The sequence below is a fragment of the Giraffa tippelskirchi genome, chromosome 6 (genome assembly GCF_054371585.1).
Source record: "Giraffa tippelskirchi isolate mGirTip1 chromosome 6, T2T-mGirTip1v1.2.pri, whole genome shotgun sequence".
NCBI classification, from domain to species: domain Eukaryota; kingdom Metazoa; phylum Chordata; class Mammalia; order Artiodactyla; family Giraffidae; genus Giraffa; species Giraffa tippelskirchi.
Window position 1 is genome coordinate 65380102 of NC_137280.1, and position 26252 is coordinate 65406353.

At 38.1% G+C, this 26252-nt stretch overlaps 1 long non-coding RNA gene across 1 annotated transcript in view; it reads left to right on the forward strand.

The window, feature by feature from the left end:
* The first annotated feature begins 890 nt into the window (after positions 1–890).
* LOC145511203 (uncharacterized) overlaps positions 891–26252 on the forward strand; it is a 109523-nt gene continuing 84161 nt past the window's right edge. The window contains exons 1-2 of the long non-coding RNA XR_014057630.1: positions 891–945; positions 16892–16960. This is a non-coding gene — a long non-coding RNA (uncharacterized LOC145511203). The remainder of the gene's footprint in view (positions 946–16891; positions 16961–26252) is intronic.

Below are 26252 nucleotides of genomic sequence, written 5' to 3' on the forward strand. Positions count from 1 at the left end.
CTCTCCACCTTGAGTAACCTGTATTTGCTGGGGAGTCAAAGAGGTGAGCAGGGAGATTCTTATCACTCAGAAAAGGGCAGGATTTGTCCTTCTGCAAAAAAGAGCACGAAAGACTTTCCTGGTGGTTATTTCCATTGGTTCATGGGGGCATTATCTCTGATACAATGGAAATACTTCTGGTGGGTGAAATTTCCGTATATGCACATTGGGCAATCTGATTGTCAGATCAACCTTGGTAATAACAGCAGGTTTATGGTTAAATCATCCAAATTGTTAAGCCCACTATTGCCAATATAGGTGCCCCCCCCAAATCTGAAAGGAGTCCATTCCTGTGAAACCTTTTGTAAGCTGAAATGCATAAAGCAAAGGAGCAGTTACCTTAGGACACATCTTGCTAACAGACGCACAAAATAAATCGAGATAAAGCACAGATGCTCACAGACACCGTCCAAATGTATGGTGACTTGGTGCTAAGATGCTGGTGTCATTCCTGAGAAAAGAACTTGGCAGTTCTACTCTCCCTGATTGGGGTACATACCTCTATCACAACTGCTGCACAACAAATGCTGACCACTATTTTTACTTCTCGCCTTTTCTCTTAGAAGCAAAATCTTCAATGTATTTTGGCTAGCCAAAATAGGTATTGATATATGTCTTTGATAAAAGTAAACTTTTGAAAAGTGGGGGATATCCATGTTTCTTAAGCCTCCACAGAGAGCCCAAGAGTGAGCTGAATGGTTAGAAAGCAGGATTTTACCTCTGCCTCTATGGATCTGATGGAAGACTGTGATTCAAGTATAATGCAAGACCTTGTTGGAAGTAAATGTAAATTTTTGTGTTACACACATCTAGTACTTTAGGTTTTAAAAAAGCATGAGGTTGAATGAAGCAGGGGTCACCAGAGCAAGCTTTAGGGGAGAAAGGCCAGTGCCTGGACCCTGAAAGGTGAGAGGGGTCTGGATAGGTGTGGGAGTGAAAGAGAAATATGCTTATTTTTAAACAGTCATTAAACGGGAATGGCCCAGAGCATAGCCTCACCTTGAGGGAGGCTAAAGTCATATTTTGTTTCTCAGAAAAAGCTGAAGTTTCCAAAGCATGTCCAAAAACATTTTGAAGAAAATTGGATGCTGTACCTTTTTATGATCTAACTATTTCCGGGTATGATTCCATACCTTTTAAAAATGTCTGCTCTCACTCTCAGAAGCTCTGGGAAAGGATTCTTTGTGGTTTGACATTCCTTTCATTTACTCTGGAGGAAAACTCACCATGACAATTTCCATATGTTTATCTTCTCCTATACATATTTATGTCAACAGTTTCCTTTTTAACAGTTTTCAAAACACATTCTCTTTCCCAAGTTATTTGCCCTAGAAGTAGTGCAGCAATAGCATGATTCATGGATTATGGGGACTATGCAGTTATACAAGCAGGTATGACATTTCTACTTGGTGAAAGTCATTGTTCCAGAACATATCAAGTGGCAAGATTCACCCACTAGTTCGAGGAAGTTCTGTTGTAGTAGGTGATAAACCTAACTCTGAAACAGGTTGTAGGTTTTATTAAGAGATTGTCATAATACCTATTTGTAATATAAAATTTATCCTAATGTAAAATAACACAGGAGTAGGAATGAGAGTCAATAAAAACAAAGTCTTAAGACTGGAAGCTCTTAATTTCCGTATCCTCTGAAAAATTATGTGGAAGTGGAAAACAAGTAAAAAATAACATGAGAATATTTGAGGTTTACAAATAACAGAACAGGAATTTCCTAAAGATCCATTACAAGCTTTTTTGATGAGGCATTCCCCTCTTAAAGACTGAATTTGAGTTTTGAAATTTATATACATTATATTAGTAGTTTTGAGTAGTTTAGAACATATGTTTTAGAATGTACATTATGGTAGGCCAAACAGGAGACAAGATTTACCTAAAGTAGTGAATTACCCAAGTTCATACTTTCGAAAAGCGATAGTAAAAGGTCCCATCATTCTGAGTGCTCTTTATACCGGCCACAAACGCATTTACTGGGGAGAAGTTTTCCCAGGCAGTCCCGTATCCTTACAGCTTCAGGCCATAAAAAAGTATACATTGGAAAAGGGAGCTCGACCAAAGTCAGAGGTTGAAGAGCTCAGCCTATTACCTATCTTTAGGGCATCGTTTGTCCTTCTGCCCCATTTCCATCCTTGAAATGAGGATGTGACTAGAGAAACTTTGTCTTATCACTGTCTTCTAGTCTACATTAAAAAGAATTCGTGAAAATTTACAATGGCCAGAATACGTTGGCCAGGATCAATGAGTTTCTACATGGAGAGCACTGAACACAGTGCCTGGCCTACAGCTCTTGGAAATTAAAAAAGATAGAAAGGAGGAGAGAAAGAAATGGTTTTCAGGCAGTATTATTTTCCCTATTTTCAAGGAGAGGACACTAAGGTTGTAAAGAGGTAAGATTGCCCAAGGACACCCAGGTAACAGTGAAGCCATGACTCAAACCCAGGTCCTGAGATCCAAAGTCCTGGTCTAATGAGTATTTGAAAATCTAAAAATGAGAAAGCTGTACAGCCATGGAGCAAAGAAGATGTCCCTCCTTCCTTCAACAAAATTATGAGTTGTCAAAATTATTTAAAGTACTGTGTTTTGGTGATGCAAGTGCAGAAAAAGAACTATCAGTAATGGCAAGCTAGGACTTCAAGAGGTCTACATGGTATCAGAATTTATAGGTTGGATGTTTTCAGGTTCATGTATTGCTGAGAGTGAGTTACATTCAAAGTTTGTTTCACATTTCAGTTCTTGTACATCCCACATCAAAAATATGTAATATTATAACTTGGGTTTACTATATTTATATTCTTATTCAAACTTCAAATGAAGATTTTTTTCACTATTAAAAAATGGTCAGTTTGATTTCACAAAAGATGGGCTTCCTTCCTTTTATTTTTTGATGCACTCATTTTCTACTTATTTATCCAAAAGCACATCAATTAAGCAAAGCTCTATTGATACTCTGAAGAGTAAGGGGTACTTTGCTAGAGAATTAAGGAAGTCTTTTCAGAAAAATTGCAGATTGAATACAGTGTTGATGAATGAGAAGTTTGTGGATTATGTAAGGGAAAAGGGAGTCAGAGGTCAGGCGTCCCAGGCAGAGCCTTCATCTACAAGGAGCAACAGAAAATGGTCTTTTTGAGATGATGAGTTCAGTAAGTGGTTGCAGGCTGCAGGAGAGGCCAGGAGGGTTTTTTGCTGTTTAGGAGTTGGAGGAGGTCATTGCTAGATGACAGAAGTAATTCTGGAGCCACATACCAAAGGATTTGAGTTGAGTGGATAATTGATAATATGTTATAAAGTAAGATATTTGGAAAGGAAAGGTGTAATCTTTCCATTGGGTGCAGAGAAGAGGTGTTCAGACTAGTTTCCTGGTTATAAGAAAACGGAGCCATTTTATACTCTGAAAATTTGTTTCAATCATAAGCCCTCTTACTTCTATATCTCCTTACACTTTGAAAAGAAACAATTTCATGAACATCCCTGAGGATGGAACGATGGGGATTTAGGTCAACGATCTTTGAAGTTTTCCCTATAGTATAATATTGACCACCCATCCTGGAGCCATCTGCTGTATCTGTAGCCAGAAATACTATTTCATTTTCCTGCTGCACCACACCTGATGCAGCTCTTCATTTTTTATGTGTGCACATCAAAGCCAAAAGAAAAATAGCTCTTTTAGTTATATTTCTCAATCCTTCCATTCACCCTCCCTCTCCCCTCCCTCCTCTCCTCTCTTTTCTTTTCTTTTAATTTATTTTTTATTGAAAGATAATTGACTTTACTGAATTCTATTTTCTGTCAAACCTCAACATGAATCAGCTATAGGTATACATATATCCCCTCCCTTTGGAACTTCCCTCCCATCTCCCTCCTCATCCCACCCCTCTAGGTTGATACAGAGCCCCTGTTTGAGTTTTCTGAGTCAAACAGCCAATTCCTGTTGGCTATGTATTTTACATATGGTAATGTAAATTTCCATGTTACTCTCTCCATACATCTCACCCTCTCCTCCCCTCTCCCCATGTCTACAACTCTATTCTCTATGTCTGTTTCTCTATTGCTGCCCTGTAAGTAAGAACTTCAGTAACATTTTTCTGGATTCCGTATATATGCATTAAATATGATATTTATCTTTCTCTTTCTGGCTTCACTCTGTACCATAGGGTCTAGGTCATCCACCTCATTGGAACTGACTCAAATGTGTTCCTTTTTATGGATGACTAATATCCCATTGTGTATATGTACCTCAACTTCTTTAATCATTCATCTGTCAATGGACATCTAGGTTGTTTCCATGTTCTAGCTATTGTAAATAGTGCTGCAATGAACAATGGTATACATATGTCTTTTTCAATTTTGGTGTCCTCATGGTATATGCCTGGGAGTGGGCATTGTTGGGTCATATGGTGGTTTCATTCCTAGTATTTTAAGGAAACTCCATACTGTCTTCCATAGTGGCTGTAGCAATTTACATTCCAACCAACAGTGCAAGAGCGTTCCCTTTTCTCCACACCCTCTCCAGCATTTATTGTTTGTAGACTTTTTGATGATGGCCATTCTGATAGGTGTGAGGTGATATCTCATTGTAGTTTTAATTTGCATTTCTCTAATAATGAGTGATGTTGAGCATCTTTTCATGTGTTTGTTAGCCATCTGTATGTCTTCTTTGGAGAAATGTCTGTTTAGGTCTTTTTCCCACTTTTTGATTGGGTTGTTTGTTTCTCTGGTATTGAGTTGTATGAGCTGCTTATACATTTTGGAAATTAATCCTTTGTCTGTTGTTTCCATTTGCTATTACTTTATCCCTTACTGAGGTTTGTCTTTTCACCTTGCTTAGTGTTTCCTTTGCTATGCAAAAGCTTTTAAGTTTAAGCAGGTCCCACTTGCTTACTTTTGTTTTTATTTCTGTTACTCTAGGAGGTGGATCATAAAGGTTCTTGCTTTGATTTATGTCATCGAGTGTTCTGCCTATGTTTTCCTCTAAGAGTTTTATAGTTTCTGGTCTTACATTTAGGTCTTTAATCCATTTTGAGTTCATCTTTGTGTATGGTGTTAGGAAGTATTCTAATTTAATTCTTTTACATGTAGCTGTCCAGTTTTCCCAGCACCATTTATTGAAGAGGCTGTCTTTGCCCCATTGTGTATTCTTGCCTCTTTTGTCAAAAATAAGGTCCCATAGGTGCATGGGTTTGTTTCTGGGCTTTCTATCTTGTTCCGTTGGTCTGTATTTCTGTTTTTGTGCCAGTACCAAACTGTCTTGATGACTACAGCTTTGTAGTATAGTCTGAAGTCAGGAAGGTTGATCCCTCCAGGTCCATTCTTCTTACTCAAGCCTACTTTGGCTATTCAGGGTCTTTTGTGTCTCCATATGAATGGTGAAATTTTTTGTTCTAGTTCTGTGAAAAGTGTCACTGGTAATTTGATAGGGATGGCATTGAATCTGTAGATTGTGTTTGGTAGTATAGTCACTTTCACAATATTGATTCTTCCTACCCAGGATCATGGAATATCTTCCCATCTGTTTATGTAGTCTTTGATTTCTTTCATTAGGGTCTTATAATTTTCTGTGTACAGTTCTTTTGTCTCCTTAGGTAAGTTTATTCCTAGATATTTAATTTTTTTGGGGGGGGGTTGCAATGGTGAATGGGATTGATTCCTTAATTTCTCTTTCTGATTTTTCATTGTTAGTATATAGAAATTCAACTGATTTCTGCATATTGATTTTGTATCCTGCAACTTTGCTAAATTAACTGATTAGCTCTCATAATTTTCTGACACTACATTTAGAGTTTTCTATGTACAGTATCATGTCATCTGCAAACAGTGAAAGCTTCTTCTTTTCTAATATAGATGCCTCTTATTTATTTCTCTTCTCTGATTGCTATAGCTAGGACATCCAGAACTCTGTTAAGTAATAGGGCTGAAAGTGGACACTCTTGTCTTGTTCCTGATCTTTGGGGGAATGCTTTCAGTTTTTCACCATTGAGAATGATGTTTGCTATAGGCTTATCATATGTGGCCTTTACAATGTTGAGGTAGGTTCCTTCTATGCCCATTTTTTGAAGAGTTTTAATCATAAATGGGTACTGAATTTTGTCAAAGGCTTTTTCTGCATCTGTTTGAATTATCATATGGCTTTTATCTTCCAATTTGTTAATATGGTATATCACATTGATTTGCCTATATTGAAGAATCCTTCCATCCCTGGAATAAACCCAACTTGATCATGGTGTATGAGCTTTTTGATGTGTTGCTGAGTTCTGGTTGCTAAAATTTTGTTGAGGATTTTTGCGTCAATGTTCATCAGTGATATTGGCCTGTAGTTTTCTTTTTTTGTGTTGTCTTTGTCTGGTTTTGGTATCAGGGTGATGGTGGCCTCATAGAATGAGTTTGGAAGTGTTCCTTCCTCTGCAATTTTTTGAAAGAGTGTTAGAAGGATAGGCATTAGCTCTTCTCTAAATGTTTAATAGAATTCTCCTGTGAAGCCATCTGGTCATGGACTTGTGTTTTTTGGGAGATTTTTTATCACAGCTTCAACTTCAGTGCTTGCAGTTGGGTTGTTAATAATTTCTATTTCTTCCTGGTTCAGTTTTGCAGATTGAACTCTTCTAATAATATGTCCATTTCTTCCAGGTTTTCCATTTTATTACCATACAGTTGTTCATAATACTCTTTTATAATCCTTTGTATTTCTGCATTGTCTTTTGTAAACCTCTCCTTTTTCATTTCTAAGTTTTTTGATTTGATTCTTTTTTTTTCTTGATGAGTCTGGCTAGAGTTTTGTCAGTTTTGCTTATCTTCTCAAAGAACCAGCTTTTAGTTTTATTAATCTTTATTATTGCTTCTTTCATTTCTTTTTCATTTACTTCTGCTCAGACCTTTATGATTTTGTTCCTTCTACTAATTTGGTTGTTTTGTTCTTATTTTTCTAGTTATTTTAGATGTAAAGTTGGGTTGTCTATTTGATATTTTTCTTGTTTTTTGGAGGTAGGATTGTATTGCTATAAACTTTCCTGTTAGAACTGCTTTTGCTGCATCCTATACATTTTGAGTTGTTGTGTTTTCATTGTCATTTGTTTCTATAAATTTTTTGATTTCCATTTTGATTTCTTCAGTAATATGTTGGTTATTTAGAAACATATTTTTTAATCTCCATGAGTTTGTATTTTTTACACTTTTTTTCTTGTAATTGATATCTAGTCTCATAGCGTTGTGGTCAGAGAAGATGCTTGATACAATTTCAATTTTCTTAAATTTACTGAGGTTTGATTTGTGACCCAAGACATGGTCTATCCTGGAGAGTGTTCCATGTGCACTTCAGAAGGTGTATTATTCTGCATTTGGGTGGAATGTCCTGATGATACCAATGAGATCCATCTCATCTAATGTATCATTTAAGACTTGTGTTTCGTTATTAATTTTCTGTTTTGATGATCACCCCATTGGTGTGAATGGGGTGTTAAATTCTCCTACTATTATTTGTGTTACTGTCAATTTCTCCTTGTATATCGCTTAGTGTTTGTCTGATGTATTGAGGTGCTCCTATGTGCATAGATACTTACAATTTTTATGTATTCCTCTTGGATTGATCTCTTGATCATTATGTAGTGTCCTTCCTTATCTCTTGTAATCTTCTTTATTTTAAAGTCTTTTTGGTCAGATATGAGGATTGCTACTCCAGCTTTCTTTTCCTTCCCATTTGCATGGAATATATTTTTTCATCCTCAGTTTCAGTCTATATGTGTCTTGAGGCCTGAAGTGGGTTTCTTGTAGACAGCATATATATGGGTCTTGTTTTTGTATTCATTCAGCCAGTCTGTGTCTTTTGGTTGGAGAATTTAATCCATTTACATTTAAAATATTATTTATATATATGTTCCTATTGCCATTTTCTTAATTGTTTGGGGTTGATTTTGTAGATCTTTTTCTTCTCTTGTATTTCTTGACTTAAGTTCCTTTAACATTTGTTGTAAAGCTGGTTTGGTGGTACTGAATTCTCTTAACTTTTGCTTATCTGAAAAGCTTTTGATTTCTCCATCAATTTTTAATGAGATCCTTGCTGGGTACAATAATCTTGGCTGTAGAGTTTTCCATTTCAGTACTTTAAATATATCCTGTCATTCCCTTCTGGCCTGCAGAATTTTGCTGAAAGATCAGCTGTTGAGCATATGGGGTTTCCCTTGTATGTTACTTGTTGCTTCTCCCTTGCTGCTTTTAATATTCTTTCTTGGGGTTTAGTTCTTGTTAGTTTGATTAGTATGTGTCTTGGCGTGTTTCTCCTTGGGTTTCCCTTGTGGCTCAGCCGGTAAAGAATCCACCTGGAATGTGGGAGACTCTCATTCGATTCCTGGGTCAGGAAGATCCCCTGGAGAAGGGAAAGTCTACCCACTCCAGTATTCTGGTCTGCAGAATTCCATGGACTGTATAGTCCAGGGGGTCACAAAGAATCAGACAGGATTGAGCAACTTTCACTTTCACTTTATCCTGTATGGGACTCTGCATCTCTTGGACTTGATTGACTATTTCCTTTTCCATGTTGGGGAAATTTTCAACTATAATCTCTTCAAAATTTTTCTCATACCCTTTCTTTTTCTCTTCTGCTGCTGTTTCTAAGTCACTTCAGTCGTGTCTGACTCTGTGTGACCCCCCAGATGGCAGCCCACCAGGCTCCGCCATCCCTGGGATTCTCCAAGCAAGAACACTGGAGTGGGATGCCATTTCCTTCTCCAATGCATGAAAGTGAAAAGTGAAAGTGAAGTCGCTCAGTCATGTCCTACTCTTCCCGACCCCATGGACGCGCAGCCTACCAGGCTCCTCCGTCCATGGGATTTTCCAGGCAAGAGTACTGGAGTAGGGTGCCATCGCCTTCTCCACTTCTTCTTCTGGGACCCCTGTAATTCAAATGTTGGTGTGTTTGATATTGTCCCAGAGGTCCCAAGTCTATCCTCGGTTCTTTTCATTCTTTTTACTTTTTTCTACTCTTCAGAAATTATTTCCATCATTTATCTTCCAATTCACTGATTTGTTCTTCTGCTTCAGCTATTCTGTTATTGATTCCTTCTATAGTATTTTTAATTTCAGTTATAGTATTGTTTGTCTCTGTATGTTTGTTCTTTAATTCTTCTAGATCTTTGTTAATTGATTCTTGCATTTTCTCCATTTTGCTTTCAAGGTTTTTGATCATCTCTACTATCATTATTCTGAATTATTTTTCAAGTTGTTTACCCATTTCCTCTTCATTTATTTGGACTTCTGTGTCTCTAATTTGTTCCTTCATTTGTGTAGTACTTCTCTGTCTTTTCATTATTTTTTTTTAACTTAATTGTGTTTGAAGTCTCCTTTTCCCAGGCTTCAAGGTTGAATTCTTTGTTCCTTTTGGTTTCTGCCCTCCCAAGGTTGGTCCACTGGTTTGTATAAGCTTTGTATAGGGTGAGATTTGTGCTGAGTCTTGTTTGATTGATTTTCCTCTGATGGCAAGGCTGAGTGAGGTGGTAATCTTGTCTGCTGATGATTGGGTTTGTATTTGTGTTTTGTTGTTTAGATGAGGTGTTCTGCACAGGGTGCTACTGGTGGTTGGGTGATGCCATGTCTTGTGTTCAAGTGGTTTCTTTTGTGGGAGTTCTTACTATTTGATACTCCCTGGGGTTAGTTCACTGGCAGTCTAGGGTCTTGGAGTCAGTGCTCCCACTCCAAATGTTTAGGTCTTGATCTCTTTAAAGAGATCAAGTCATGTAATCACTTTATGCCTCAATCTCCTGATCTTAAATTAAGTACTAATAATGGTGGAGACAAGACTCCAATTTTGATCTTTTGCTCCTCTTCTTCCTTTTCTTTACCTTCTCTTTCCAGATCAAGTTCAAGGGAAGTTGTGATGCTCATTGTCCTTGTAGGAGTTCATATGGTATGAAGAAGCACTGTGGGAAGAGTCTATCAGTAGCCACCACTGTCAGTAGTCTTGGGCTCTCTGGATGACTTTCACTTTCAGTGGTACTCTCTCCAAGCAGGTCCTGAGGAGACCAGCTCAGTTTGGCATGAAATGGACACCACAAGGTCCCAAAGCTGAAGCCCCATCAGGTCCTGAGGACACTCAACTTTCATTAGCGTTGACTCCACTCTCCTTTCTTTTCATTCATATTTCTCCTTTTATTTTTCCCTCCCTCCCTCCTTCCTTTTTTTTTCTTTAAGAAACATTTAATGGAAGAATTTTATGTGGCAAAAACTTCATTAAATGATGCAGATTAACTGATACTTAAAGGTGTAGTTCTTTCCCTAAAGCAATCATTATATGGTAGGAAAGAAAAATGAGTTTATAATTTTCAATAAAGCTATACTACATGGAAGTAGCAATTTACAGGTTTTTTTCACTTTCTTTGACATTTCCCCTATGAGGATCTATAGATTTTATGTTGCCAGAATTCTCTATCATGTTATTACATACCTCATTAAGCATACAGCTAATTCTTTTTCAGTGTCTCTATTGAAATCATATTCATTCCGCATCCTCTTACTTGCCATATTTGTGACTCTTTAGCTAGGGGATGGGGCTTCCCAGATGGCTCAGATGGTAAAGAATCTGTCTGCAGTGCGGGAGACCCATGTTCAATCCCTGAGCTGGGAAGATACACTGAAAAAGGGACTGGCAACCCACTTCAGTATTCTTGCCTGGAGAATTCTATGGACAGAGGAGGCTGGAGGGCTACAGTCCATGGGGTTGCAAACTGTGAGACACAGCTGAGGAACTAACACACACACACACAGAGCTAAGGGACAGTGGGACAAAATATTGTCTCTGATTATAGCCTTTTTTTGTTGATTTGATTACTATCCAAAAAACACATTTAAGGGACTTCCCTGAGGGTACAGTGGTTAAAAATCTGCTTGCCAATGCAGAGGATATGGGTTGAATCCCTCATCTGGGAAGATTCCATGTGCCATGGAGCAGCTAAGCCCGTGCACCCTACTGAAGCCTATGCACCCTAAAGACTATGCTCTACAACAACAGAAGCCACTGCAATGAGAAGTCCATGCACCACAACTAGAGAAAAGCCTGCACATAGCAACAAAGACCTGGTGCAGCCAAAATGAATAAATAAAAGAAAAAAATACATTTAAACTTGGGCAGATGTAAAAACTCCCACTTCCTCCATCAGAAACCTAGAGAAATTATTTTCCCAGGGTTTTTTATTTCTATCTATCCCTCTACAAGCTCCTAAGCTGTCTTTGGCTTATATTTCAATACTGGATTTTGAAGGTGATTTTTAGAAAACTAAATTCATGACGAACATACAGTATTTTTTAGATAGGACAAAAATATATGCAAAAAAAGAAATGAGATTCTTTCCTTAATTTCTTTCTGATACCTTGTTAGTAGATAGATATGTAAGAGACTTCTGTGTATTAATTCTGTACTCTGTAATTTGACCAAATTCATTGATGAGCTCTAATAGTTTCCTGGTAGAATCTTTAGGGTTTTCTAAGTATCATGTCATCTGTGAACAGTGACAGTTTTACTTCTTCTTTTCCAATTTATATTTATTTTATTTATTTTTCATCTCTAATTGCTGTGACTAGGACTTCCAAAACTATGTTAAATATAAGTGGTGAGAGTGGACATCTTGTCTTGCTCCTAATCTTAGAGGAAATGATTTCAGTTTTTCACCACTGAGAATGATGTCTGTTATGGTTTGTCATATATGATCTTTATTATGTTGAGATATGTTCCCACTATGCCAACTTCCTGGAGAGTTTTTATATTAAATTGGTGTTGAATTTTGTTGAAAGCTTTTTCTGCATTTATTGAGATGATCATATGGTTTTTATTCTTCAGTTTGTTAATATGATGCATCACATTGATTTATGTATACTGAAGAATCTTGCATCCTTGGGACAGTTAAGTCTGTCTGTATCACTTAAGGCCTGTGTTTCCTTAGTGATTTTTTCTGTCTGGATCTATCTATCGATGTAAGTGGGGTGTTAAAGTCCCTCACTCTTACTCTTGATTTCTCCTTTTATAGCTGTTATCATTTGCCTTATATATTGAGGTGCTCCTATGTTTGGTGCATTTATATTTACAATTGTTATGTCTTCTTCTTAGATGATCCCTTGATCATTATGTAGTATTCTTCTTTGTCTCTTGTAACAGCCTTTAAAGTCATTTTGATATGAATATTTTGAAACAGAGGTGTTGCCTGATTCATCTTTGTAGCACCTAACATAAGTTTAGGTACACAGTTGGCATTCTCCAAAAAAAAAAAAAAAACAAAGCAATCCCTGCTGCTGCTGCTGCTGCTGCTAAGTCGCTTCAGTCGTGTCTGACTCTGTGTGACCCCATAGATGGAAGCCCACCAGGCTCCCCTGTCCCTGGGATTCTCCAGGCAAGAATACTGGAGTGGGTTGCCATTTCCTTCTCCAGTGCATGAAAGTGAAAAGTGAAAGTGAAGTCACTCAGTCATGTCCGACTCCTAGCGACCCCATGGACTGCAGCCTACCAGGCTCCTCCGTCCATGGGATTTTCCAGGCAAGAGTACTGGAGTGGGGTGCCAAAGCAATGCCTAGATTTATAATTATTAGGTCAAAGATTGTGAATGGCTTCTTAGCTCTTCATATTCATTTCCCTGCTATTGACCTAAAGAGTTATATGGCTTTCCATGACATAAGCAATATACAAGTTTCATCACAGTAAGACAGTCCTGACTATCAAATTTTTATAATTTCACTAGTTTAATCACTGTTAGTAAAAAGATGCATTATTTAGAAGTCTTTGATTTCTAATGAGGGTTTTTTCCTTAAAATTTTAATTTTTTCTTGACTCATTTTTCTTTCTAAAAGTCATCTCTTTTTAAGCAAGAATTTCCTTAAAGTGCTTTCCATTAGCAGAATTTTTTTCTGTGAAGGAGGAATAGGAAGAAGAGAAGGAGGAAAGAGAGGAGGGGTTGAAGAAAGGGGAAAAAGGAGAATACAAGCCCAACTGTTGCACTCCATAAAGTAGATTTAAATGTGTTCCATTCAGGTAAGCCATGTTAATAAGACCCAAGGGCATGAAATTTAAAAACATATCAAGTTCACCTTTTCAAAGGAGATGTTGGTAAATGAAGTTAGGATATTCATGTATATTCAGAACTCTTAAGCTTTGCTCCCAGCATCAAATGCTAAAATACTATACAGCACATAAACATCTTTGTTCTGTTGAAAGTGATATCACGCAGGTCAAAATATCTCTGTAGCGTATTTTCACTCAGGAAACTGTTCAAGGAACTAACAAGAACTATAGCTTCAGAAGCTAAAATCAAGTGCCTTTGCTGTGAAAAGGCATAAGATTTTCCTCTGTTTACATGTATTCTTAACTTTACAATTCTAACTTCTTATAAGGAGCTTTAGAGAATATATTTAGACAATGAAGGCTTAAATGTACATCAGCTTTGTTATTTAGAAGAATAAAACTCCTATAAAGGAAGAAAAGAAACATTTGATGAGAATTCCCCTCCTATTAAACTTTTGTAGGTACTTTTCATTGTTGCTTCTTTCATAACAATTGAGTTACCTTGTTATTGTGCAGAGATTAAATAAATTGCCAAGATCACATAGTTATTACATGAAAAGGCTAGAACTCCATCCAGGTCTTTCAGACTCCAAAAGGCCTAGACTTCTTCACTGGCTATTATGTTAGACATAATTTTAGTTTTTGAGGCAAAATAACCTATAAATTTGCAAAGTAGATTGATTAAAAACAATACAACATACTAGGCAATAAGGTGAACTGTGCCATTTTTCTTTCTATACTCTGAAAACTATGATTCTGTCCAAGGAAATCCTGTTCAATCCCACCCTCAAGATATACTCCTTCATTCTATGTACTCAGTTTTTTGCCAGTAATTTTATCACCCAGCATCATAGAATGTTTGAAGTGGAACAGGTTTTGAGGGTTGTTTGTTCTCCCTTATATGCCTCAGATATTGTGAAATAAAGTCTTCCAAATTCGCTTGAGTCTGTACATTTGAATTTGAGAAAAATATCAGTTAAAAAATTATTTGTGTATTATTTTCAACCACAGAGAAGTAGCTCATAAGTATTTAATGAGTGAGTAAATAAAATAATGCTTATTGTCCCCATGATATTTAAAATTTTTTCTTTTTGTTTATTTATTATTTAAATGAAATGGAACAGTGGTTCTAGCAGTGTATAGATTTTTTTTCAAGCACTGTCATAGTAAACTACTTAAGAAGAAATGGCCTTTTGGTATTTTGCTTTTCTCCACGTCCTGATGGGGAAGAAATGGCAGACTTTTTCTATTTACAATATGTAGATGTTATTATAAACCCGGTTCAGATACACAGTCACCTCTAGGAGGTGAGAGAGAGTTCTCTCAAGTCTCTATATCTAGAATAGCTGGCTTCTTCTGGCTATTGATTTACTTTTATCTGCTAAGAATCAACATTTTACACTTACCACATTTGCCTCTTTATGTTACATACTAGGAAACTCAGACCCAGAGACACTAGTTTTCCTGAAATATTTGAAATTCTATGGCATATAGTGTTAGTCGCTCAGTTGTGTCCCACTCTTTGCGACCCTCTAGACTTACCCCTCCAGGCTCCTCTGTCCATGGAATTCTCCAGGTAAGAATACTGGAGTGGGTAGCCATTCCCTTCTCCAGGAGATCTTTCCAACCCAGGGATTGAACCTGGGTTTCCTGCATTGCAGGTGAATTCTTTACCATCTGAGCCACCAGGGAAGCTCTATGGCATATAGTTTGTATGTGAATCACATGTCTGGTTCTAGGACTCTTTCTCATTTTTTCCTATCTTCATTTCCCATTTGCCCTTTTCTTGTCACTGTTTTAATATCATGTCACTGCAAACAATGTCCCTGTTGAAATAAGATGAAGTTTAATGTATGCATCAAGATAAAAACGTTCACAGACAAAAAAAGTTAAGAATATATACACATTCATGCTTTCAATGTTGCATATATTTTTAAAACATTGAATCAATGATCACATTTAATATTAATTTTCCCCCTCTCAAAGCATGTGAAAGTTGGCAATCTTATTTTAGCTTCTGCATTGCTTTCCTGGTTGAGGACAGAGCATTCCCATCTACAGGGTATTAATTTCAGGTCTGCTGTCTGGAAATGGATCTTACTTTAGCTTCCATTTGAGAGACAGAATTCTACTCCCAAATTGAATTGCCAATACCCTAGAATGATTACTTGGAGGAGTTAGCTGTAAAGGCAAAAATTCTATGAGGTTTGTTTGTTTGGGTTTTTTTGGTCTTGCTAATGATTTGGAGACTGAATCTAACATCCAGCAGTGCTTCTCTCTTCTTTATCTGGTGAGGGAATGATTTGGTCTTGGTCTGCAGTGGAGAGAAAAGCTCTAACAATGTGGTCTCGGTGGGGAGGGGTGACTTCCATCACAGGACATGGTGGAGGTCATGGACACCAATACACTAGCAGAGACTGTTTCCTTGTCTAAATCTTGGATAGGAAGGTTAAAATAGGACTTAACAATGAAAGCCTTCCCCTACCAAAGCCCATTAAACTGTGAGGAAATCATGATGCCTAAGAATTATTTCATTATTGATGAAGGTTGGGAATAGGGAAAATCATTACACATTTCTAAGACGCCATGATTATCCAGCCAGTTTTGAGGATTCTTGCAAAAGCCAAAGAAGCAGAACATTATTCCAAAAATGGCACTTATTTCAACTCCTCTGTTCCTGTTGGGCAAAAGTCAGCTAGTGTGAGCTCTGGACTATGCATTGAATTAAGCTAATAAATACTTAGTGTATTTACTATATTTCAGAAATATGTGTGTTTGCAGATTTTTTTGGTTGCTTTATTTTGCTTGTCTTTTTTTCTATGATTTTATATGTATATATAAATTAAATGCATATCATGTAAATATATAGGACAATTAATCTCATCACTTATATATGAAAATGCATATTTTTTGGAAGTGTGTTCTTGAGTACCTGGTGTATGTTAGGAACTGATACAGGATTGAGGAAACAAGGAAAGATGGTCTCTTTCCTTACGAAGTTCCCAATAGAGTGAAGGAAATGGGCAATGATGATGGTTCACTAACAAAATGCTAGGATAGAGTAAGAGCAGGGACTTGGAGGGGATGGAGAGGAGGAGGAGCTCAGAAAGTGTTTTGAAGACAAGGCTACGTTTCATCAAGCATGCAAGGATACATAGAAATTTGTTAGCTTTACAGTGTTTCTATTAAAGGGTGGAAGTTTATCAGCTGCAAAATGAATGTGGAAGCAGTCTGGGCTGAGTGAGTAATGCATGCAGAAGCATAGAGGTTTGACAAGTTTGAGGAACTGAGAAATTTCATTATAACTTTCATGTCATTGAATACTAGGCCTGAAGTCATAAGTGTAAACAGGACATTGCATTTCATGATAAAATTTGCTGTACATGTCTCAGAGCATTCAAACAGGAGAAATACATAGTGAGATCCATCCTTCCTAAGATTACTCCAAACGCTTTAATTGCTTTACCATCAACTCCCAAGAGTTATTAACATGTTTATGCTAATCTCTCTATTAGAGCTGTTACTACAATCCATGACAAAGGCAATACAATTATAATTAGGGTCTCTCTGTAGATATGGCATGTATAACCTAATCAGTTCACAAGTTCTTAAAGACTATTGGTGCGTGTGCTAACTATAACTTGAGTGTTTCTCTGAAATACCTTAACTATTCCATGCAGCATTCATATTCAGTGAGTAAGAATATCCATGAGTTTGTTTCTCCCAAGATACACAGGGAATATTTTTTAGTAAAAGTAAAATTAGTGTAGAATCAGAGAATTAGTTATAATACACTCCTATTATCCACAGAATCAGGAATCATCCCAGGAGAATGAAAATATGGAGATCTTTTAGCCTATGACTTCATGTGGCAAAAAGGTAAATTTGAGTCCTAGACACATTAGGAGTATGTCTATAGTTGTATGGTTAATCCTTACTTAAATCTCTCACCTATATATTGATATTTTATCTATAATTCATCTGTATATCATAAAAGTAGTAATTTTGTATTTGAAACAAAAAGAGAATAACGTCCAGACTCTGCCACTCTAACACAGATATTATTATGTATACGAATTACTTCTAAACTTTTTCCTAAACATGTGCATGTTTAGTTGAAATTAGGGGGTCTAACTTTATACCCCCTTTAGTCTTACATACACACAACCATACACACAAAGATACATAGCTTCCACAATAGCACATATATACACACACATAAAGTATATGGGTGGCTATTTATTTTTATAATAATAGGACCATACTAAACAACTATTCTGAATCTTACTTTTCTGTCTGTATTTATCATGGGCCACTTTCCTGGTTCTAATATTTTTAATAGCCTCAAATACTGCATAAAATTAATTAGCATTTTATTTAATTGTTAACCATCCCGCTTTCAATGGCCATGAACACACTTTTCCATTTCCTCCTCACAATCCTTTGTCTGGAGAAACTGAGAAAAGTATCTGAAAGAGTATAGAGGCTGGACTAAGAATCTACCAATCAGGATAGAAGTGGAAGAGACAACCTGGTTTGGGAGGTAGTGACTCATTGCATGGGGAGATGGAAGGAAGGATATGCTCTGACATCATTATATTCCCAAGGTCATCACAAATTTAATTCAGACCAGTACATTTTTCTTATAAAAAGAAGCCAAGTCCATAGATTAAAATAATGAAGGATTTGAGATTTGAATGAAAATACTTTCTGTATAATCAAATTTTTTATTTGATTAAATTCTGTAAACTTGCAGTGTCATATTTCACAAGGTGTGAAATATTCCACAGAGTCACAGGTCTACCCCAGCCCCATCCATCTGCCCTGAAGGGTTACCCTCTAAATTCTGACAAGGCTCGCAGACCTAACCTTATTGTTGTTTTATTATTCTCCATTTTCACACCCTTTCACAGAATCAGAGCCTTGTAAATAATAACAACAGACAATGAGACAATTCAGTGATTAATAATAATACACAATAGACTATATAAGGTGATGCTCTCTGAGAAGTCTGTACAATGAATCCATGTCAGCCCTGTGGATTATGTCTGCAACCAAGTGATAAAATGCTTTATTTTCCAAAGCCTGGTTGGTCAACGCTGATTCCAAATTAAGAACTCCTTGTTCATCTGAGAAGATGTCATCAAGCATGTTCCTCCTACATGGAGCGAGGGAAAATATGGCCCCAGGGACTTCTGCTCTATCAGCGTTTGTTGTAGCTTCTCATGAGAATGAGCACAGGGTACTCAGCATTTCCGTTTCCCTTCTGCCTAAGCGTGTGAAAATGGAAAGCAATAAAACAACAATAAACAACCAAAAAATTGCAGTCAAACTCTCTCTGGCCTCAGGAGGCAGAGTTTGGGCTGGTTTTCTGTGTTTGGCCAGAGGATAGCACAGGAAATGGGGGTGGAAAGTTCTCATTTTTTTTTTTCTCCTTGTTAACATTATCTCAAGTGTATCCCTGGGATATAACCTCTGAGTATAACCAATTACATTCAGTTATTAATTATTAACTTTAGACAGTTGGTGGGCCTGTGATCATTTGCATAAAAGTCATTTGTATCTCCTTTATATCAAAACATATACTTAGTAAATAGTTTTGTTTCTCTGCTTTTTGGCATCTTACCCAAATGATCAACTCAAAACCTTCTTCTCTTTCTTTCTCTTTTGTCTTTATTTTCTTCCTCAGCATGTTATTGCTGTAGGTACTAAAGAAGAGTGAAATGATCTCAAGCTAGGTCATAAAAGAGAAATCTAGGAGATGGAGAACCTGGAGCATTTAGCTTTTATTGACACATGGCTCAGCTTTTCAATTGTATCAAATTCAAAGCAATAAACACTCATTGAGTGTCCATCTCCCCAGGGTGCTCCAGGAGGCATGGAGAGGTGGAGAGGAAAAACACATTAGGAAAGCCTCCATATACACGTGGCCATGCTTTGGGGAGAAAACCAAAGTGCACCTTGGTTAGGGTTAGAAGATAGGAACATACGCTGTCCTGTGGGAACACACACGCAGAAGCATTTTATTCTGCCTGGAGGCTTCCTGGGAAGCTCGGCACCGAGTGATTGGACTGTCCCTGGCAATATAGATTAATAAGTTGCTAACTTTCAACCTTCTCTAATTGAGACTTACAGTTCAAAATCTATTTTACGTGCCTATCCCAAGCACACAAAACCATGCGCATGTACTTAAGTGTTACAAAATAATACTCTGTGAAACACCCTTGTGTTTTTTTTCTTTCATTCTGTTTTTATTGTTGTAGATGCTGGTTGAAACCCATTTAACTGAGCACCCTTGATCAATTAATGAATTGGGATCTCAACTTACCAAGTTCTGGAATAGAGCATGGCCTTTGGAGTGACACAAAACTGTTTTTAAATCTTAGCATGTGCTGTGTTGTGCTTAGTCGCTCAGTCATGTCCGACTCTTTGCGACCCCATGGATTTGGGCAGTTTGCTTAACTTTTATGAGTTTGAGTTTTCATGCCTATAGAAAAAGCATATGTGGCTACTCTCTACCTGACCAGAAACAGAGGAAATAATACTTGTAAACAGCTTATTGTAGTGGGGAGAATTGGGGAGGTGGGCATCCTAGGCACACTGATCCGTTTGGTAGAGTTGTCCCACCACACATAACAAGATCAATCTCTGATTAGTGATATGCCTGAAAGTTTACAGAATACAAGGCGGAAGTGAAAAATAAACAGCTTACCAAGGGCTTCCCTGATGGCTAAGGTGGTAAAGACTCTGCCTGCAAAGCAGGACACCTGGGTTCTATACCCAGTTGGGAAATTTCCCTGGAGAAGAAAATGGCAACGCACTCCAGTATTCTTGCCTGGAAAATGCCATGGACAAAGGAGCCTGACAGCTATATAGTCCATGGGGTTGCAAAGAGTTGGACACAACTGATCAACTAACACAAGGCTCTACACCCAGATCACGTGTGTGTCTGCATGTGAAACACTGAGTATATGTGTAGATGTTTGTGCGTGTGTTTGCACATGAGTTTGCGGGAAGTTTGTGTGTGCTTTCATACGTGAGTGGAGACTGGGGAGGCTAGTGTCAGTATACAGACTAAATTCGAGTCTCCTTTATTCAATAACCTCTTCATCAGTCCCAGTGAGCTTTGGTTAAACCAACAAGCCCAAACCTTTCCTGGAACCTTCCCCTTAGGAACAGGCTATAGTCTTTCTATGACCTTGACAGTGTCACCTCCACTTTCTGAACTTAATCTTCCATATATATACTACAGTATATTAAACAGGATTAATAAGTTTTTAAAAATCTCTTAGAAAATGAGTAGTTTATTTCAAGCATAATCTTCCAGGGATACTGATATTTAATCATGGTCGTAGAGAGAGAAATAGAGCTGTGGGTACATAGTAAGAACTAGTATTCATTGATCACTTACCATATTTCAACTCTGTGGTGCATACTTTACATGCCTCAACTCATGTAAGACTCATGACATCCCTATAACAAAATTGTTATCATGCCCATTATACAGAGGCAGAAAGCTTGCTCAGGGTTATGAAGTTAGTGAGTGCCACAGCTAGGCTTCAAATTTAGATACAAATGCATCTAAATGTGTATCTCTCTGTAGCTCCTTTACAGAACTCCAGGCCTTTGGGGACTGCATTTGAAAAACCCCTCGACTTAGTTAATCTATCTCTGAGTCCCCTTCTTTTGCTCTAGCAAACAATGACTTCACCAGTGACTTCATAAGACTATAAATTAACTTCTACAACTCTTTCCCACATCCAGGGATATATATATACATATATACACATCAAATATAAACATATGTCCATATAAACATACATGTTTATCTAGACAAATATATATTTACCAATATGAATAAACTATATATAAAAGAATAAATTATGTATCATGGATGTATATGAATAAACTATGATGAACATATATTACAAACACATATGATGAACTAGATGAAGGTTGCCATGATACAAACACTGAGTGTGCACTAGGTCCATGATACAGCCAGTACAATGCCATTTCTTCTGAGCCTTATACAACTAAGCCAGCACCAAAGACTGGAAAAGAGCCAAACTAGGAAAGTGATCTTCACACCTAATCAAGCGTCCGTTTTGCAAGCAACGAAGAGTTATAAATCCTGGATAACAAATCAGGCCCTATTTATTGATCCTGGTCCTTGTCATTATGCAGTTCATTCTGCTGGGGTTGAGGGCAAAAGACTCTGTTTGCAATTCCAGGGTAGCATTCTGAGACACATTACAAAGTATTTATTTTCACTGAAACCCATGCTTAGCTCCAGGGAAACACGATTGTTAAATATAATGCATATTTACTGTTTTGCCTTGAAAGAGAATTAGTGAAGGCGGACATTGCTTTAATTTCTTCCATGTGGCTCTGAGCGCTGGTGGTTAATTTCCTCTCTGTAGTTCAAGAAGACGTTGTGGTTAAAGAGTTAAAGGCTAATTAGGCTCCCTGTCAAAAGCAACAAAATCCTGGCTTCAGTCAATTCCCTCTGACAAAAACACATTTTACTCCAAGGCTCCCACCTGGCCCAGTTTCCAAATTCTGATTGGAGTTCACCCTGAGTGAGGGCTCCTAGAAAGAGCAGGAGGTTTGTCTCCCACATGCACTGGAGTCAGACAGTCAAGGCTTGATTTACATAGAAAAGAAGCTTGTGTTTTTCTGTAGTGGTTGCAGCGAGTGGGGATGGAGACCTGGCAGATGGTGGGAACCAGACTGTTACGCAGAGCATTGAGTAAGAGAGGCAGGTGGGGCAGTAATTCATCAGCCTCCCTGGATACATCTTTATTACAGGAAGTTAATAAAACAACCATTTTCCTGTTTGAAGATTAGAAACTGTAGGGAAAATGTATCAGAACTTCCAAATTCTCTGTTATGGCTCTATGTCTTATAAGATTGTTGGAAGAATAGAGTGCTGCTGCTGCTAAGTCTCTTTAGTCATGTCTGACTCTGTGCGACCCCATAGATGGCAGCCCACCAGGCTCCTCCATCCGTGGGATTCTCCAGGCAAGAACACTGGAGTGGGTAAGCAAGGCTAAAAAGATGTTTGCACTTTGCTTGGCACATAACAGGGCTCCCACTTCTGTTTCCTCAATCCTTTCCCTCCTGACCCACAGTAGCTTTAACTTCCAAGGACGCTGAGTCAAAAACCATTTTTTCTACTTGCCGTCTGAGTCACATGGGACAATAATAGCAAGTAATACTTGCTGAACCCTTACTGTATGTCAGAAATGAGTACAAATACTTTATATGTATGGATTTGTTTATTGCCTTATTTCATCCTCTCAAACACTTAAGTGGTAACTCTTCTTTTGCAACAAAAAATAATATATAACATTAATTGAAAACTTATTGTTCTAAGAATGTGCATAACTATATTAACTTATTCTCCCAACATTTTGAAATAAGTACCATTATTATTCTCAGTTTTAAAGATAAGTAAACTGAGTCACAGTGATTCCATCATTTGCCTAAGGTCATAGAGCAAGGCCTAGTATTCCTATGAGAAGTGGGGTCCCAGAGTTCTTATTCTGACCCTCCTCAAGTCATGTTGCCATTCCAGACTTGATTTCCTCATTTGTAAAATTTGGGTAAAGCAATGATATCAATATCTAGGTCATGATTGAATAAGATAGCAAACTTGAAAACACTTCACAAATGCTACCATGGTATGTGAGTTCTAGGTATTATTACAATTATGGGAATTATCACAGTAAAATCATAAGTCCATATAGACTATTAAATACATGATGAGTTTATTGGAAGGTGAAAGACAAGATGAGCATTTGTTGAATACCTACTAGCCTACTATGTGCTACTTTTTTAAAAAACTAACTCCTCATTTTGCTATTTTTATCACCAATGTATGAAAGAACAAACAGAAGATCAGGAAAGTTCAGCAATGTGTTCATATGACTCATCTGGGAAATAGCATAGGCAGAATTAGAAGCCAAGCTTGATCAAGTCTGAGACCTACTGTCTTTTAATTCACCATGACAGTGTATGCAAACAAAGGAGATTTATTAATCTCTCCCCAGGGAATTTTGTCATGTGATGCTCATGTGGTTCTCTCTTTTAAAAGTAATTATGAATGGAGTTATCTATTGGAATATTGTACAATTGAAAATCAAATGCTTTCTCCTAAGGTTTCTCATTGCCTTGAAAGTCAAATTTCCCAACCAGGTTTTCATTATATATGTTCATTCTATCTGTATCGTTCACTATAATATCACTGGACCTACTTTACATACTTGAGTTTCAGATCTGGTGCTGATAATTTACCTAGAGATAGATTTCTAGGAAGGAGAGTGAGTTCCACATGCAGCTAGATTTCAAGGCTGGGCAGTTACTCATAGGCATTGCCTTTAAACATCCTGAGTCCTAAAGCCACACATGAGCTTCAGAACAAAATGGGTTCAAGTCTTTGCTCTTGCTTTTATTGCATAATTATAAGCAAATCATGTACTTTTCAAGCCCTTATTTTTCTCATCTGAAAATAGAATTATTACACCTGCCATATGGGGTGAAATTAAATGGTAGCTGTCACATAATAGGTGCCCAATAAATGTTAATTTTCTTCCTACCAGTTCCCCTCTAACATAGAGTTTTGGATTAATAGAAGTGAAGGCAGATGCATTGTCTTTTCCTGGGATCCAGGAAGGACAGGATGAACATAACTTCATATTAGAGGACTAAAGAAGGATCCACCGAAAACCGTTAACTTCAGGTTTTAGGTTGGGAGGGCATATCCATTAGGATGCCTGATATTCAGCACATAAAAGAATGACTTTAAATGCCATGCATTCTGGAGTTAAGGAGAAAAACCATCTGGTGGCTAAAATCCTGGTGATAGATTCCAGGGGTCCCCACCCCTAGGCGGCTGACCAGTACCTGTCCTTGCCCTGTTAGCAATCAGGCCACCTCATCCCATCCGTGGAGAAGTCATCTTCCGTGACACAGGTCCCTGGTGTCAGAAAGGTTGGGCACCACTGATAAGTTGGATGGGAGTTGGGATCACGAGCTTACCTTTATTCTCATTTCCTTTCTAGTGACTTGATGAGAATTGTCATTTGCTTATTGAACCTGAAGTCACTCTTTTCCCTCGTCTTGGGTGCTATTTATACAGAGACCACTCTTGACAAAAGGACATTCTTTTTGAGAGAAGTGACTTCTGGTCTGAATCCCTGTCTTCATTTTTCTCATTAGATGAGGAGACTGCTGGCTAACATTTATCGGGAAAGTTGTGATTTGGAGCAATCAGGAGACACTCCCACCAAATTAAACTTCTTCTAGTTTCTTTAACAGTACAAACCCCTTTAGGCCTGGGGGACTCTGTATGAGTTTTTTTCTCTTTCGTTCTTTGCCCACACTGCTCATATTTGCTTGGTATCTTTCAGGCGTCATTTATTCAGAGAATTGTTCTTTGACTCCACTCATCTCCCCAAGACTATTGTGTGTCCTTGCTGTATGTTTACACACATTTAATTGCACTGTTTCTGTACAACACAATTCTATTTCTTTGTTCACCATATTTGTCTCCCAAGTACTTTGTATCCTCAGTGAGAACTTGGTCTGTCTTGCTCACTGGTGCGTCTTAGTGCTTCACACCATATGTAGCGTATAATGGGCACTCAAATGATGTTTATTGAATGAGTTTATAAAAGAGTGATTGAGTGTGTGGAAGTGAATGAGTCAAGTTAGTGTGCTGTAGCAGGAAGAATACTGGATTGTGAATGAAAATGCCTTGGGACCATTCTTAACTTCAGCTTTGACCCCTCAGCCACTTTAATTTCTTGTGCCTAAAGACACTTATGCTATTATCTCAAAGGGTTGTGGGAATTAAATCAAGTGCCTGGTGTGTGTATGGTGGATGCTTGATTCAAGTGGTCCTTTCCCAGTGTAAGAGGGATCATCGGCAGGGGTTGTTACATTACCAGGGGTTCAAAATCCAGCAGAGCTGTTGGAGACCCTTAGTCAAAACACGCTCTTCAGAAGCTGCTAAAGATAAACTGAATCAAGAGGAGTTGACTCAGAAGGTAGGTTTCCAAAGCTAGGGACCTGTTTCCTCGCATCTCCATCTGCAACGGGACTGTGGATGTGTGTGTGTGTGGAGGGGTGGGGGCATAGATGCCGTCTGTGGGTGAGAAAAGCCTCTTTCAGGAAGGCTCTCACTCTGGCACAAGTGACCCAAGTCATAAAGGTGATTCATTTTCCAGTTTCCAAGGCTTCAAAGGAACATATATAAAGTGCCTGGGCACACCTCCTGCCTCTCCCCTGCACCAGCCTCAGCATTACAAGGAACCCTTATGGGTACTGAACAGCTCCTGAGCATTGCTGGAAATGTGAACGCTGTGCGTACACATAAGCACTCACCCGTGGCGCTGGGCAGGATGTTCTGCACGTAACTCACCAATGTGCCGGGCTGGGGTTATGTTCCATTGAAATACCTCAGCAAAAAATCACAGAAACAAAATCGGAGATGCAGGGGCTGGAAGCTTCTGGCAGCCTCTTGCTTGAGAAATGCCTCCTGTGATTATGAATTCTAACCATGGTACATAAAGGGGCTGAAGACTGGACCCTTAGTGAATCGCCTTTACGAGGAATGGGAGGGGTCTGAAGGACATGCAAACCACATGGGCTCTGGCAGGCAGCCCCCTGCAAATGCTCTTTGGCAAGCCCAGCTCGTGGGAAAGTATATTTCCTGCTTGCCGTGGATGCCTGGAATTCTGTGCGGTTTTTTTCTTTTCATTTATTTTCTGCTTTGCCGTGAGATTTGGGAAAATCTAGAGCATCTCTCGGCATTTCAGGTGGTGCTTATTAAACTGTTTAGTAATCTGTCCTAGGGGAGGAGCTTGGACTTTGAGGCGGGACTAAACTGAGCTTAATGCTCAGCTTTCCACTCACCAGCTGTGTGACCATGGACATGTCACTTAACCTCTATGAGCCTCTATTTGCTCAATCTGTAAAAATGTCTTCTTTGGGGGCCTTGCTTTAGAGTTTAAATGAGACAACATGTGTGAAGTGCCTGGCAACTAGGACACTGCATCCCTTTCCATTTTACTACTCTTTTTGCTTTTCCAATGCATGAGAATTATTTAGAAAACTTGTTGTTTTCTCAGATGTAAGATCAGTCAAGGGTCAGAGAATATATGAT